A 17828-nucleotide genomic window follows, 5' to 3' on the forward strand; every position below is an offset into this window, starting at 1 on the left:
CAGCATTGATTGAGACACGAAGTTGCTTGTAGATTCTCTTGCCTCGCCTTCATTGACTTCCGATATGTGTTATGTTTCTAAGATTTGTAAGTCTTCGGTAGATACGGGTTCTTCTTGCTGTGCTGCCACCATAATATTAGTGCCCTCGTATTATATTTACAAACGAGGCACTGGGTCGTTGTTTTGATCTGCAAAGCAGATGTCAGTTGGTAAAATACCCTTCATTCTTGACTCAGTCTCATTGACTGTGATGATATTCTTTAAGTTTCATTCAATTGCTTCTTTCTGATGTAGAGGTTGAGTCGTTAAAACTCATAGTTAAATAACAAGTTATATTCAACAAGTTTACATCACAGTGATATCTACAGGAAGATTTGGATAGCTCTTCAAGTGGAGAGGTGTGATAGAAGTCTGTACAATTCGGTTTACAAGATCATAGGTGAGCGATATATTGCTCAAATGTTATACACACAAATGAACATACTACTCTAGGTCTGTCACGTAGGCACAGACTGTAATGGGAACGAAAACATGTATTTTTAAATGGGGCATCAGTTGGCGTTACCTTTTTAAACATGAAACTGATGATCCAAGTGTATACAAATACAAACTAAGATGTTATACAAAGCGACGTCAGGGCAACATCAAGGCAACGTCAACACTGCTTCAATAATACATTACATTCCTGCACATTCTCATATGACCCCTTGGGTCATGGGTTTTGATTAACAATAATATGCATCATTAATAGAATGAAAATAATATTCATCATTTATAGAATGTCAAAATACATTCTTTATCATATGTAAACTCTTACACCTATTCTCCTCAACAGTTTCACTCGCAATCAAAAATCGTCTATAAACACAGTCACCTTCGTTCTATCAAACCCAGCCAAAACCCCATTCATTGCCCTTTGAAAGGCAGCAGGCGCATTAGCCAACCCAAAACTCAACTGTTTAAACTGGTAGTGGCAACTACCACTTGAAAAAGTAGTAACAGGCCTGCTCCCCCCCTCAAGAGGCATCTGGTAATTTGGTAAACACTCTCATCCCATGCATCTTGTACACACAATCAGACACCACATTCATCGGAAATCACTCCTTCGCAGTCACTTCATTCACCTTCCTATAATCTACACACATCGACAGTCTTCCATCCAGCTTACATACAGGGACTATGGGGCTATTCCAGGCACTCTCACTCCTCTCTATCACTCCCATGCTCTCAAGCTCTTCACACTGCTCCTCAGTCTCTCGGGTAATAGGTGGGAAAAAGGGTCAAGGACGCTGATATATGGGGGTATCATCTTCCAAAACTATTTTGAATTCGGGAAGCTTAGACCCCCAAAAATCCTCGTCACCACGACTAAACACACCCTGCCTATCCCACAACATCTACATCAACCACCTCCTATCGTCGTCACTAACATTCTCATCGACCTTAACTCTTCCTCTCAACTCATCATACTCCCAATCATCACCTCCTTTCATGCTACCTGTCATCACCTGCTGCACCTCAACATATCTTTTTCGTCATCCATACTCACCAATGTGGATAGCAACCCCACACAATCACCTGCACATATAGGTACCCCCTCTCGCTTTTTCCTAACACTCGGCAATGAGGCTACAAAAACCTGCAGATTCTCCATATCCAAAATCCTGTCGTATACATGCACGCTTGCTCTTACCAACTTGTTCGCATCCACACCCTCAACTACATATACACACTTGTCACCTTTGAAATCCCAAGACTATCTGGTCATGCAACTTTCACACTAACAACTTCTCTGACTTCTCATGGCACCTTTACACTCTCTTTTGCAATTAACGGCACCCCCTTCCATATTTTACTGGTTACCTCCCCATTTCTACCTAAGTACAACTCTCCATGTACATTCCCCTTCATATGCAACTCAACCATATTCGTGCTTGGACAGACCACCATCCCACACTTCCTCAAGAACCCCTACCCTAACAACATATCATACTTATTACTCACTCCCTCGATCACATAAAAGGCACTTTCATCCACCACTACCCCTCCGATTTCTACATTTTCATGCACCACTCCCACCACAGGCATACCCAAATTTCCTATTCCTTGTACCTCCCCTTTACACTCCCCAATTTCACACTCACTTTGCAACTTGTTACATCCATTCTTAAAAAGAACATTGACACTGCACCCGGTATCAATCAAAGCAACCAAACACATCCCTTTACATCTCACTTTTACACTCATACATTCATGAGCTCTATCTATCCCCAAACCCCTTTTCATGTAACAATCCCTCACGCACATGCATCACTCTTTTACTGCCCGTATACCAGAGGACCCACTCAATTGAATCCCCTTTTTACTTAATTTCCCAAATTCCCAACCTGACTCATCCTCTTTTGCCTACACACACTTACTACGTGACCTTCCATTCCACATTCAACACATTTTGCACTTTTCTTTGCACATCCTAGCATAATACCCATTCTTCCCACAGTTGCCACAAACCACATTCATACTGGTACCCCGACATCCACTAGCTATGTGCCCTTACTGTCCACACCTGTAACACTTAATATCCCTATCTTTCTTACACTCGCTCACCAAATGCCCCATTTGCCCACACCCGAAACACGCTCCTAACGCCCACCGACATTCATTCTTCCTGTGTCCTGGCTTTCCACATCTGTAACACTGCTGCTCTCGCTCACAACTAACTGACCCTACTCTTCCAACACTCACACTCTTTTACGGCTAACTAAACTCACGTTACTTGCTCTAACGCTCCTATCAACCACTCGCTCTGCCATTCGCCTCGGCCCTTCCAAAACTACCTTCCTATAGCTTTTAAACTCTGGTATAACATCAGCTACTTTAGTCCTAACACTAACAATTCTACTCTCTTTCATACATCTTTTAACTCGTAATCCTTTACTATTTCTAAAATGTCGTTCCATGTTAACCTTTCATTCGTCCATCGCATTTTCAGATTTATAAACTCATATATGCTCTCTGGTACAGTTGCCAACAACTTTCACACTAACTCTTTACACTCATTTATCCCTTCGTCCCCAAACTTTTCCCTGGCTAATGTTTAACCTACAGACATACATTGACAACCACTCACCAACATTCATTCTTGCCTCTTCAAAATCATGCTTTCTCCTATATCTAACACTACTCTTTATCAACTTTGCCTGTTCCACAATTCTGGCTATCACACTCTCATACAGCACATTCCCTACACTCATCATAACCCCATACATACTCAACAAAAATCCTGTCAAAAAGCTACCTAATTGTCTTGCCCCAAAGTCTCTTGTTATCCCCATATTTAGCCTCACAATACTTCTCATATTCCCTAAAAAAGTCCCCTGTCTCTACTACCATATTCCTAATATTGTGCACATCGAGGTACCTCTCTCATATACACAGCCTTTCGTACTTCCTGCTCACTCTCGCTCTCACTTTCACTACTTCCATTCTGACCATTCTTTCCCTCTTCCGAATACAGCGAATCCACTTCTATACTCACGTCCATATTCTTGATTACGCTCTTCTTACCCTTCTTCTTTCTACTCACCTGTTTCCACTCACCGCTATTTAAATCACTCTCAGCCCTTTCCCCAATGTATTCAGTCCTAGTCTCATCCCGTTTGTCATCCTTACTAACCTTCTTTCCCTTAGTCTTCTTCTTTTCCTCAACCCCCTTGTTATTCCTGTCCTCAGGTTTATCCTTATCCTGTGTCTTCCCCATCTTTCCCTTACTTATCACAACCAAATCACCTTCGTCACTCGTACTCTCATCCACTCGCTCTTCCACTTTCTTTACCACTCCTGGCCCATCACAAGACCCAGTAGGCCTACCTCATACTGCTCCCTCTCCCATGAATCCCTTTATCATCTCCTGCACTGCATTCATCATTACTAGAAATTTTTCGTCCATTTTCTCAACCATTCTCTCTTCCGCTCTTTTCACCTCTTCTTTCATGTCCACTTTCACACTCCTTAGCATTCCTCTCATTTCCTCTAACTCGCTCTTCAGCTCCTCACGCTCTACCCTCGACCTCTCATTCTCCACTTCCAATCTTTCCTTAGCTTCCCTTGCCAACTGCAACTCCTCCTTCAGCCTCTCCATCTCCTTTAACCCTTCTATCCTCACTTTCTCCACCAATCATACAACTCATCTGGTATTGTGTAGTGATGTGTGGATCTAGAAAGGGAGATTGCCCTGATTATTTGAATTTTATTGGAATTTGTTTCATCCGAGTGCCATTGAATTATTCCCATTGAGTGGTTAATTTCATTTTTCTCTTATGTTATTACTCTTGATATGCATAACATTTATTAGTTATTAAATTAATTCTAACTTTAAATTGATCAATGCGTTTCCATATCCCTCCATTTTATTTCAATTTTCCTGCGTTTCAGTTTTATGGATGGTGAATATAAATCGATCTGATAATCTTCTTTGTTCATTAATGATATTGGTATGTTATCCACGTTAACAATAAATTGGGTTGAGATATATTTCCCCGTAATTTAGAAACCGCAAAGGGAACGTGTGTTGTTTCCTAAGGCTTTTAGCGGTTTTTGACCAAGTAACAACGTTAATTAAGCATACAGTCTACTAAGTCCTTCTTTTTCGCCACAAATATATTTACCAAATCTATCTACTAAGACATTATGATGGGGAGCAGATTGACCCCCAATCACAATGGGCCTTGCATCTCCTGCACCCCCAGTAGTTCCGCCACTGCTAGCTAAATCTAATTAATAGAGCAATGAAAAATTGTATAATTTTATATTTCAACACCACAAATTCTTTTCGTAGTTTCAAGATACCACGTTCGGACTTCTAACTCTGACTTCGGACTTCTCAATAATTAGGCGTTTATTTTCTTATTATATAAGGCATTAAATGATGCTCTTTGTTTATTGTGTGTCTTGCTTGGTCTTTGCTTAGATTTTATACATAAAAAACTGCCTCCTCGATTCTTGTGCCACATCGCCGGGCCCCTTTAGGGCTAAGGTCTTTGGTAACGAACATTTATTGTTGTTGTTTTATTTTACGCAGTTTGAGTGACTAAAATCCTGACTAAAGAGGAGGACGAAAGAGTGAAAACCAGTAGCAGCGAAATAACAGTAAAAGTTGCTCGGCTTACCTTTGCAAGACTTCACATTCGGGACGGGGCCTTTTTCGGAAAGAACGATTTATTAATTAATTTGTTTTTCCCAGGTTCTTCCATATGAAATATTTGGGGATAGGCTACTTTATTTTGTAGTTAAGCTGACACCCATCTGAGATTGTTAGGCTACACTAGTTGTGACTTGTGTCCTGAGGAACTCTGGTTTGGTAGTAAAAGAAGTATCATACCACAAGTGAAATGTTTGCTGAGCTCGAGCCTCGAAACAGATTGCAGTTTGGACGACCCTTCAATAACGATTAGAAGTTCCTCATTACCAGGTTGTTTCACATCACTGGTTTGTTTGTTGTACATTTAGCTAACCTCAACGAAAACTTGCCGTGCACAACGATTGTAAACATTGGATGGGCCCGGCGATCCTAAGTAATAGGTAGTATGTACCAAATAAAAGTTAAAGGTACTAGGGGAAACATCACGACAGGCCAACCCTCATCACGGTAGACGGGTCTTATTCACTCGATATTTAATTGGTGAAACATGAATACAATTGCAACTCTAAGCATACCATTTAAAAGACTGAAGTTTCGTCAACATATTGTGATATATGAAAGCCCCATACGAACTAAAATAAGCATGTGAGCTCTTCGTAAAATATGTTTTCAAGGCAGTTTTGAAATCCAATATGGCGGCTACGTTTTGCATGGACGGTTCTCATCAGTGACGGCCACCATCTTTCCCCAGCCTTCCCAGCACTCATTTGAACAATGTTAGCGTATGTATGTAACGTTTATTGATCTTACTCAAGATTGCAGTTGTAATCAGCACAATAAAACAACATTTTATTTGTTGCCTATATTAGTGAAAGTATGAAACTTGTTATTCCCGGGGTTATTATGGTTGAACTGGATTCATTCTACCTTGTAATCGGCGGTTTTTATCCTTACTGCCATCACAACTGAAACTCCACAGTGCTTATTTGATTGTTATTATACACATTTTGGTCTCAGTTCACTCCACATTGCACTTTAAACCCGTTGCTGTTCCTGGTTTCTAAGCGCGCGCGCCATAAACACAATTTCGAACAGCAGACGACGACAGACGACGAAACTGCAAAGTTTTATTCCCTAAACTGTTTACTTTACTCGTTATTTAGTTTAAATTTACTTTGTTATTTAAAAATTTTGATTTAATTCATGTATATTATCCCTTTTTTGCAACCAAATTACCCCGAAAAATTACAGATATTTCTAAAGTAGATAAAATCAAATGTTTCTAACGTTTTCGTACATCTGGCTGCCGAAAACCATAGAGGAACGAATACGTTTTTTTTTTTTTGCTAGCACTTTTCATTGATTTCAGTCTTTATTAGTATTTTGAATTTCTTTAATAATCGTATGCCAGAAATAAATGTAACCTTTAATGTTTGCATGCTAAGAATGGCAAAATCATCGTTGCCACATTAGTGGAGGCTTCACACATACGCCGTTCCATTATTATCCTGTTAAGCGTCCGCCCCTGATGAGCTCGCTGCTAACGTACCGTCACGCTTTTTTTGTAATCAGCGATCATAGCACTGATGATAGTTTTTCAAAGTTAATATTGATTTTTATGCTTGTTATTCATACTGTAATTAACTGTAGGAAATTCTCTCTCTCTCTCTCTCGGAGTCCAGTCACTCGGCAAAGAAAAGTCATCTTCACTCCCGCAATTGGAAGAAAATTTTGTATCATCACTGGAGGATTCAGAACTAGAGCTCTCATCATCAAATAGGTTATCAATATCACACTCCTCATCTAGTATTTGATTGATCTCACCTGAAGAAATATGCCTCCTCTTTGGGACATTCATTGTGAAAGACGCGAAATCCAATTTGTCTCGATAAACGCCCGAAGCGTATTGAAAGAAAACCAACAGGGACAGGCAGTTTTCTAGCATAAGCGACCACCAGGAAAGAGTTGCCAGGCTGGAAATAAGTTTCCCATGTGCTGAGAGTGTTACCAAATGATGTTCCTACACTTTCTATACGAGTAAACGTATTATTACGGGGCTGACGGCTTGACAAGCACAGTTAAAGTCTTGAACGTAATATCCCGTTGAAGGCGCTACCGAGTAGATCGCGGTAAACGTATTATTACGTGGGTGACGCTTAACAGGTTATAAACTGTTTCCATGAATTCTAGTTGTCATAGTAATGCAATAATGATAAAATTGCTTTAATATTTATGTATATATACTTCCAATACATAGCCTAATTTCACCAATTTCAACGTTTTGTGTGTAGTCTTATACCCAGTTTGGAGGGTCAACACATACCGAATGGCAACAGAGAGAGAGAGAGAGAGAGAGAGAGAGAGAGAGAGAGAGAGAGAGAGAGAGAGAGAGAGAGAAGAGGAAAGGAACGAAGAAGAAAAAAGGGATGGCGGTGGAGGGGGGGGGGGGGGGCGGTTGGGGAGAGGGTAGGTGGAGCTTTATACGCGTGTTCGTATCCATTTCTGCATAATGGAGTTTTTGTCTCTTGGTACAAGGACAAGTGTCGTTATTCTTTACGATTAGTGATTCACGATACCCTTATAAATTGAGGCACTGGGTGTAATGCACTATAGCAAAATCTCGTTCTGTTAAGAGATGTTCGTTACAGAAATAGGTATTGCCCAAAAACGTGCTTGCACTGTCTCTGAAACCCATAGTAGACATGCCTGCTTAGTTGTCAATCAAGTTTTTATAACCAAGTATTTTTTACAAGCTAGCTATTGAATAAATTAGTTATTTTTCTCAGTCAAAACATATGCCCCTCAATGCTAACTTTCCTCTTTAATAACGACTTTCTGGTCATTTGCAAATTCGGCCCCATAATTTCTTATGGTGCGAAAACAGAGGCCCATGGACCGAAAACGATTGCGTCACACTACGGCGATAATCCAGCAGTAAAACATCTTCATATATCCAAAAAGTAAATAATAAAGATATATATGCGCATTACGATTATAACAATTACATGTATAGCTGATAACAATCTGCATGAATAACTGGTAAACTGTTCTGCAATGACAGTTGAGTATAGCAATTATTTACAATAGGTACGAAAGTCAAGATGTCGTGACGTCATAATACAGAACTTGAAAGAACGTTCTAATTCAGAAAAATAATTACTTAAATTTGAGTCAGAGTCGAGTTACTTTTTCAATAACGAATATTTTCAAATTAATCATCATAAATATGTAAAATATTGATGTTTTACTACTTATTTAAAAATTAGCCAAGAGCACGCTTCTCGTCATCTTCTACCCAAACAGCTGTTTACGCCTGGCTTGTTGTTGTGAGAAATCGTGTTTCGATTGTTGTGATCAAAAGTGCTCCAGCGGCTGTGGGTACAAGTGGTGTGCGGATTTATCACAGGAAATGAAAGTTTGTTGACACAAGCGACTCCGTAAACATCGAGATGGCGTCAATCTTCGAAACATTTTTAGTTGTAAGTAAAAATTTCTAAAGCGTTTTGGTGAGATTTCCACTGCCGTGGGCGCCATTTTCAGTACCCTCTGTTTAAATCTTAAAATTTGGCCTTAATTTCTAACTTTGGAGAAAATACTTACTTCGAAAGGAGAGTAGAGGTCTTTAGCTCCGTTTCTCACCAACAACAAGTCGCGACTGATGCCCATCTCGGGTGTCAGGACGCGTTATAATGTACTTTTTCGGAGGGTGGCTTGCATTGATTGTAGGTGGCCTGCTTGGCCTGCTGTGATGTTCTACCTAATTAGCCTAAGTAATTAAGATAGGCTAAATATTGAAAGTTTAGGGCTAAATGGTGTCAAGTAAAATGCATCTAGGCTAATATGAAAATTTAACCTGTAGCCTAATCGTACAAGTTGCTGTCAAAAGACCAAACTCTCATTCTATAGGTAGCTAGCTACTAGCTAGTACCTAGTAAGCTACAGTCTCCAAAAAGTTCATATTTTTAATCCAATCCCAGGCTTATTGTAGGCATAGGCCTAGTATGTCAACTCAGGATTTGATTGATTAATTTGTTAATTCTTACTGGCGTCGCAACAACGAGGTTATTGACGCCTTTCAACTCGGGATAAGACCTGATTTGTTTATGTCAACTTAGGATAAGAATAGATTTGTTTCCCATGAACCAATTCGTCATCCCTAACCTAGTGCTTACATCCAAGTCAATACCTTCTATGGTAGACCAGGTCCCATAACCTGTGTAGCCAATCCAGTTCTGTTCTACAATTCAAAGGGAGTTGTTGCAACCTTTGCACCTACCTACGTAAGAGGGTAAAATTTTATAAGTTGCCAATACTCCCAATTGAAAAACAGAATGGTTTTTGTGACATATTTTAACGTGTTTTATGGAAATCTGATGACGATTTTGCTGGGAAATCAATAGTCGTGAAGTTAGGATGTCGATACCCTTGCCCCAAAACTTTGTATTTCCGACGAAAATCGACATCAAATTCGTTCAAAATGCATGAAAATAGTATGCTAGCAAAACCATTCTGTTATACCTTGACTAAAGTTCCATTAAAAGGCATGAACGTAATTTGTCATTTGTTCCGACACGGCATACAAACCTTCGGTCCTTTTACAATAGGAAGGTTACTAGCGGCAGCTGGATAGGTCGTAAGCTTTCGAACAAGGGGTTCGGTAGTTAACTGCTTGTCCGACAGGCGCCGCGCGCGCGCGACTGGGAGGTAAACAAACCACTTTTGCTTTCGGCCTCACAGCGAGTGGACGTGTGTGTTCTACGCTCTCTGCCCGCTTCTCGTCGTTTGCTTTCCTGGTTGTATGGTTGTGTTTTCTCTTTGTGTGAATCATTGTAAGTACAATCATTTCCTTATTTTTCATCATTAATTGTGATGAAGTGATCGATTATGGATTCTCCACGCCCCGCTACTCTCCTGAGATTGTGCCCGGGTACCGAAGGGCGTAAATGCGGAAAATTCCGCTTGTTCCCAGAGATCGATCCCCATATTTTGTGTGCTCGGTGTCGGGGGCGTGAGTGTACCCGCGCCGAGCCCTGTGAAGTTTGTATGTCTTGGTCGGAGGCGCAGTGGGGCTTGTACGAGGGTAGGAAGAAGCGAAGGCCTACAAAGGAGTCGTCGGAGAGCTCTCCCGCGACTCCTTTGGTTACGGACACTTCGTCTTCTTTCCTGCCTCCTGCTCAGCTCCCACGTTTGTTGCCTTTCCCTGCGGGGGGGGTTTCTAGGTCCTTCTCCCCTCACCCGATCTGTCGAGTGTGGAGGAGGGCGCGAGATACCCTGACGTTGAGTTGTACTCTGGGTCCTCTATCCATTCGTCTACATCGCACGGACGGGTAGAGGATCCTGCTAATCACCCGACCTTTGCTTCCTCAGGTGCTGTTGCTGCGAAGGACGACCTTGGACAGGTGTGGGCATCGTTGGGTTTGCAGGGCGTGCCGAGTGTCCAGGGGCTGCTCTACCATCTTGCTGGCTCTGTTGCGGTCACGCATGCCACGGTGACCACCACTACCACGACCCTGTCGACCCCTGGCTATGCTTCACTCCCTCATCTGGTGTATTCCCCGCACGCGGTGTCTGTAACACCAACTCCATCGGTGCAGGGGCCGATCGCCCTACCACGGGGGAGCGTGATGCCGCCGCCTGGGTTTGCCGTGCTGCCTCGACCGGACTTCGTGTGCCCGAAGAGCTCGCCCCTGGACCTCCCGCCAGTACCTAGGATGTCGGTGCCGCTGGTCCGTCCACCTGGTCTGCCTGTACAGCCTGCCGTACCTGCCCAGCCGCTGATGAGTGACGTGATGATGCCGACTACCGTGCTGTTCCTGTATCTGTTCTTGCCGTCTCCGTTCCTGCTGTTCCTGTGATGCCCTGCACCTGCTGATGTCGTTCCTGTTCGTGGCGCCGCTGCTCCCGATGTCGATCTGTTCGGACAGGTGCGTCCGGGCCCTGTTGCTTCGGCAACAGCAGCCCCGGCTCCGCCCTGGATGACAGATTTGACATCGGTCCTGAGGAAGCTGACGAAGAAGAAGAGGAAGAGGAGGAAGGTGTCATCGTCGTCTTCATCGTCTTCTTCGTCGTCGTCGTCGTCTGCCGCCTCTCCCCCTTCATCTTCTAAGGCTTCACAGCCTAAGAAGAAGAAGGTCGCCTCCTCCCCCCCTAAGAAGTCTCCTTCGGGAACTTCTAAGGGCCCGTCTCGCTCCGGTGAGACGGGGGGGTTCTTCCGCTGGTCATCCTGCTCCTTCGGGAGCAGGGCCCGTCTCTTCTTCCGCAAGGAAGAAGACTACGGGGACCAGAGGGGTGTCGGCTAACACCGGCACCTCCTCGCCTGCTGTTAGTGGTTCTGCCACGGCAGCAGGATCTGTCTCGGCCTCTCATTCGCGAGAGGTACCGAGTGTACGGTCGCCCACCAGCGACCGTGCAGCCAGGAACCAGACCTCTGAGCCAGCTCAGCATCAGGTTCACGGCACGGAGCGGAAGACTGGTGACAGCCGCTCACGCGACTCTCACCAGACCAGCTCTCGCTCTCGCGGCGACCAGCTGGCTACCCGGGCTGACGTGACGGTCCACGACCGGCCACGGGCTGAGGCTGGGAAGAGGTCCCCCCGTTCGCCGGTACCAGCCATGGCTGGTACCAGCGACGTGACGTGCCGTGAGGATAAGCACCGATCTCACCGTGACAGTGGAGCCTGCAGGTCGCCTGACCGTCGGGTACGGCGACCAGCACCAGCTCTTCTGACACACGAGACCGGGGCCGCTGTGCTCAGTCCAGCCGTTCTCCACAGCGAGACGGCTCGACCAGGCCTGCAGCTCGATCGCCACCGCGGGTTGGCGATCGCCTGCAGCCCTCCAAGCCTGCTGGTTCTGCCAGCGAGTGAGGGGGGAGCGTCAGGTCTGCCTCTCCCGTACCTTCAACCTCCTCGGGTTACACCGGGAGGAGCGAGGTATTGAGGAGTGATCGTGAGGGGTGCGCCCCTTATGATCCCACCAAGACGCCTTACGTGCCAGGCATGGTTCTTGGACCGGCCAGGACGTATGCGCAAGTGGCTGGAGGAGACCGAGAGGGGTCTGTCGCTGAGGGGGGAGGGTCTTGGGAGCTGCTCCTGTTCGAGGGACTGGATGGTCCTACTCCTCAGGATGCAGTCACTCCTGAGATCCAGAGGAACTTTGCCGAGGTAATTGCGCTGATCCGTCAGCACAACGACCTCGGGGAAGGATCGCCGCTCCCACCTTCCGAGCCCACATCCCGGCTCGAGTCGTTCTGGGGCCCGAAGAGGGAACCCAGACCGACGGTGGGATTGCCGCGATCGGAGCTTGCCGACTCAGTGCTGGACCAGGTAGTCTCTCTTGTCTCCGGACATGACAGCTCTCTCAAGTCCAGCAGGTCGAGCAAGCTACTTCCGCCTCCTCTACTGCGACAGCGGCGTTTCTACGTGCCGTCTGAAGACCTGATGCCGCCCAAACAGGTGAACCCGGAGTTAGCCAGGCTAACGCCGGGTGTGTCTCTGCAGCAGCTCCTGTCAGAGAACCTATGGTTCTCGCAGCAAGAGGCACTCGGTCTGGAATCCACTGCCATGGCAGCTTTCCAGGCCATCTCCTGGATAGACCTGTGGTCCCTCACGGTGTCTAAGGTCGCAGCCAACTCCGGGGGAATTTCTCCCGAAGAAGAACTCCGGCCTTTCAGGAGGCTTTTGCAAGTCTGGGGGAAGAGCCATCTCCTTCCTAGCCCACCAGACGGTAAACCTGTGGGCCAACCTGGTTCTCCGACGTAGGGACGCTGTCCTTACTCGAGTATCCAGGGCGGCTGGGCGTGAAGCGGCATTGGGACTTCGCAATGGACCATTACGGAGTTCCCCATCTCTCTTCCCAGGAGAGATGGTGGACGCTGCGGTGGACAGATGGCGCACTGATGACAGTGACCGTCTGGTACACCAGGCAGTTTCGAAGGCTTCTGGGCAGCCTCGAACTGCGGCCAAGCCAAAGAGCTCGGCTAGCGCTTCCACTGTGGCTAAGACGGTAGTCGCGTTGAAGCCCCGGGGAAAGACTCTGTCTTCTTCGTCTTCTGCAAAGGGGGCCCGTAACCAGCCCTCCTCCCAGCCCTCCTTCTCGCGAGGAGGCTCTGGGAAGAAGTCGAAGAAAGGGGGGAAACGCTAGAGACGGCGTTCCCCCTCACCTGCTGCCGGAATTGGGGGGGTGCCTGGCCAGCCATTGGGCAACTTGGCAGCGCTACGGCGCCGAGACCTGGATAGTAGATGTCCTTCAGGAGGGATATCTATTACCCTTCGAATCTCGGCCACCCCTCACCTCCAACCCGGTCCAACAGCAGTCGTACGTTCCAGGATCTTCGAAGGACGTAGCACTGAGACAGGAGATCAAGACCATGCTGAGCAAACGAGCTGTAGAGATCGTCACGGATCAGTCACCGGGCTTCTACAGTCGACTTTTCCTGGTGGAAAAGTCTACGGGGGGCTGGCGCCCGGTGATAGATCTCTCTCCCCTGGTTTGTTCGCCAGACCCGGTTCACGATGGAGACGGCACGTTCCGTGCTCGACTCCATCAGGGAGAACGATTTCATGCTTTCAGTGGACTTGAAGGATGCGTATTTCCAAATACCCATTCATCAGTCCTCCAGAAAGTACCTCCGCTTCATCCTCGACGGGACGGTGTACCAATTCAGGGCACTTTTGCTTCGGTCTCTCAACCGCCCCACAGGTGTTCACGTGAGTGTTCACTCTGGTGTCTGCTTGGGCCCATTCGCACGGGATACGTCTGATGAGGTATCTCGACGATTGGTTAGTCCTGGCGAGCTCCCGCTCGCAGTTGCTGCAGGACAGGGATCGGCTACTCGAGTTCTGTTGCGATCTGGGGATCGTTGTGAACTTCGAGAAGTCCGATCTCGAGCCCAAGCAGAGGATGAAGTACCTGGGTATGCTGATCGACACGGTAGCAGGGCGAGTCTTCCCCGCAGACTCGCGGATCAGCAGATTCAGGGAGGCAGCCGGCCAGTTCCTGTCTCGGCAGGAACAGGCAGCTCAGCGATGGCAAGTCGGGATCGGACACCTGTCGTCACTCGAGAAGTTAGTCCCTCACGGGCGTCTTCACCTGCGGTCTCTTCAGTGGAGACTAAAGGAGAGTTGGTCACAGGCAACGGATCCCCCGAGCTTTCCAGTGTCGCTGACACCGGAGGTAAGGCAGGACCTAGCCTGGTGGCTGGACGACAGGAACCTCTTAAAGGGAGTGCCTCTACGCACTCCCCCCCCGGAGATGCAGCTGTTCTCAGACGCATCGACCGAGGGGTGGGGCGCACATCTGGAGGACTTGCTGACTTCAGGAGTGTGGGACGAGCACGACAAGCACCTTCACATCAATGTACTGGAACTCAAGGCAGCGTTTCTCGCGCTCCAAGAGTTTCAGGACCGCTCGATGGGACACTCAGTGGTGTTGATGTGCGACAACACCACGGTGGTGGCTTACGTCAACAAACAGGGGGGCCTAGTGTCTCTCCCGTTGTACCAGTTGACTCGGCAGGTGCACGAGTGGGCCGAGGCTCACTCAATAGAGCTGTCGGCACGCTACATTCCATGGAAGAGGAATGTAGTAGCAGACAACGCCCAAGCCGTCGGGATCTAGTGGGGATAGGGACCGAATGGTCTCTACACCAGGATGTGGCGGAAAGGCTCTTCGACCTGTGGGGGCGACCAGTCGTGGATCTGTTCGCCACCCGGCACAACAGAAAACTTCAGGTTTTCTTTTCAGCCGTGCTGGACCCATGGGCAGCTGCAGAGGACGCTCTTCAACACCCGTGGGACAACCTCTTTGCTTACGCCTTTCCCCCGTTCAGCCTGATTCGCAAGGTGATCAGTCGAGCGCTGGTCACCCCGAATCTCAGGATGATCCTGGTGGCTCCCAAATAGCCCCAGGCCATTTGGTATCCGGACCCGCTGGCTCTTCTCGCAGGAGAACCGAGAGAGATTCCCCCTTGGCACAACCTTCTCGTCCAGCCACACGTAGAGTGGTACCACCAAACAGTCCAGTCCCTTCGTCTTCACGGCTGGCTGTTATCCACCATCTCGTGCGAACGAGAGGCTCTTCTCGTAGCGCAGCAACAGAGATGGCTGGAAACGTCCGTCAGTCATCTGCAGCTGTGTACCAGGGAAAGTGGGCCGTCTTCTGTGGTTGGTGTCGTAGACGGGTTATATCTCCTCTCAGAGCCACTCTTCAGCAGGTAGCGGATTTCCTCGTTTTTCTTCGCCGAGAGAAGCTCCTCTCAGTCCCCACAGCCAAAGGATATAGAGCCGCCCTGGCACTAGTCCTGAAACTGAGGGGATTGGACATCTCGAACTCGTTCGAGATCTCCTTGCTCATGAGGAGCTTCGAAAGGTCTTGCCCACCCAGGGAACTCAGGCCCCCTGCGTGGGATGTGACTCTCGTCCTTAGGAGTTTGACTCGAAGACCCTTCGAGCCACTCCGAGAGTCGTCAGACAGGGATCTGACCCTCAAGACCCTCTTCTTGCTGGCCCTGGCATCGGCGAAGAGAGTAGGGGAACTTCATGGTCTTTCCTTCGATGTACGACACTCCAGGGGATGGGGATCTGTGACGCTCGATTTCGTCCCGAACTTCGTTGCGAAGACTCAGAAACCTTCGGTCCCTGACGATAGGTTCTAGTCTTTCACGATTCCCTCCCTAATGGACTTCACCTATAATGATGCGGATGAGATGCTGCTTTGTCCTGTGAGGGCGCTACGGCGCTATCTGAAGAGAACTTCGGCACCCGTCAGGGGCCTGAGGTGTCCGAAAACGCCCTCTTCATCTTAGCAACCGGGGGTAAACCAAGAAAGAAGTATCCAAGAACACTCTTTCGTTCTGGCTGCGTGAGGTCATCAGGAGGGCGCATGAGGCTGATGGTAGTGACGACATCCGTACGTCCCGTCCGAGAGCTCACGAAGTCAGAAGTATTGGCCCCTCGTTGGCGTTTCGTAAGAACTTCTCCGTGGCGCAGGTCCTGAAGGCAGGTGTCTGGTCTAACCAGTCTACCTTCACGTCCTTCTACCTTCGGGATATTGCCCACAGGTCCTTGGATACCTTTTCCTTGGGACCCGTGGTGGCTGCTCAACAAGTTGTGTAGCTAACCCAGACCCTCGCAGGCTGAACAGCATCGAGTCCTGGTGTGACTGTGCGGATGGATGTGTGAAGGAGTGTGACTGGCTTCTCTTTCCATCTTTTCCTCCTCCTCTACCTGTGGGCAGAGGGTCTCGGTCGTCACTACGCTGGATGAGGACGAGATGCAGGTGAGCTATATGACAGAGGAAAGGGATAGAAGCAGAATATCCACCACTTCCTCCTACAAGGGGGGGGAAGTGGATGCCAACAAGAGACAAACCCATGACTTTATATTTGCTCCTGTACAGGAACAAGTTCTTACATTGCTGGTACGAAGAGACACGCTTGCCTCTCTCTTAGTACTCAGTCCAGAGGTCTGACCATTGATCCTGCGGTGCATACCCCGATCAATCGGAAGAGGCTTGGATCCCTCCCTCGCTCTTACGACCAGGGAGGCATTCCAAGGTTGGGCGAACACCAGTCTGTTCACAAAAGACTCAGATTCCTCCCACCAAGAAGTGAGTCTTCCTATTGTAAAAGGACCGAAGGTTTGTATGCCGTGTCGGAACAAATGACAATTTGTCCAAAATTGCATTTTTATGCATTCAACTTACCTGTCAGATATATACTTAGCTATAGACTCCGTCGTCCCCGATAGAAATTCGAATTTCGCGGCACGCGCTACAGGTAGGTCAGGTGATCTACCGCCCCGCCGCTGGGTGGCGGGAATAGGAACCATTTCCGTTTTCTAAGACAGATTTTCTCTATCGGCCGGAATGTAAACATATGTTTGCAGTTCCTCCTGATTTGGATTTTCGTGTTTCATCGCCATTGATCTTCTGGGCTATCTTTTTCAGGGAAGTACTGGGTCTTTGGTTCGGCATACGTTTATTAACTGTTTTAACGAATTTGGCTTCAAAAATTTCGAAGAATACATTACGTGTAACTACCGAAGTTTTCGGTAGACACTTACATAGTTTGCAAGAAGGGAAATATTAATATTTATTCATTAATGGGTAATAAAAGTTAAAATTGATTGAGGCTAACTTCCTTATCGAGGAAGTCAGAAAAACATAGAACTAGTTACGCTTCCTTTAGAAGTTTTATAGCTCTCGTACTAACGAGCAGTTAGAGATTAACAGTACTAGTAGTGTGTATCTCATCACTTCTTACTTTACAGAACTACAAATTCATATTGCAATTTGAAGATATAGGAATATAGCTCCAAAAGCGAGCTATTAGAAGGTAAGAAGTGAATTAGTGTTTCCCCATTGCAATGGAGGGTGCGTCTGATCGGCTTCATCTCTCTCCCAGGCCTAGACCTCTTCCAAGCTCACAGGCCCAGAGGAGAAGGAATGTCGAAAGCCTTACGGAGGTTATGGAGAATCCCCACCGATCAGGCGTCCCCTCGGCAGTGTCTGTAGAACGTCCCAGACTGCCAGGGATAGCCATTGGAAAGGCATCCTAAACAGTGTTTCCCCCTTATGGTTAAACCTCCTTACCCTCGGCGGATGAGGAGAAGGAAGATTCATCAACGAAGATTCTTATGAATATACAAGATAATCTCGTTTATGTTATGAATAAAAAAAAGAGGAAAAT

General features: G+C 47.1%; 1 protein-coding gene across 8 annotated transcripts in view; it reads left to right on the top strand.

The window, feature by feature from the left end:
- Positions 1-17828, top strand: part of LOC135196208 (uncharacterized) — a 249441-nt gene that overhangs the window by 43234 nt on the left and 188379 nt on the right. The window contains exon 1 of one of the 8 annotated variants that reach the window (XM_064222832.1): positions 4912-5042. The exons of 4 other annotated variants lie outside the window; for them this stretch is intronic. The gene's annotated coding sequence lies outside the window, so the exon portion shown is untranslated. 3 more of the 8 variants (XM_064222830.1, XM_064222833.1, XM_064222834.1) reach the window with 3 other exon arrangements.

The sequence above is a fragment of the Macrobrachium nipponense genome, chromosome 17 (assembly GCF_015104395.2).
Source record: "Macrobrachium nipponense isolate FS-2020 chromosome 17, ASM1510439v2, whole genome shotgun sequence".
Taxonomy (NCBI): Eukaryota; Metazoa; Arthropoda; class Malacostraca; order Decapoda; family Palaemonidae; genus Macrobrachium; species Macrobrachium nipponense.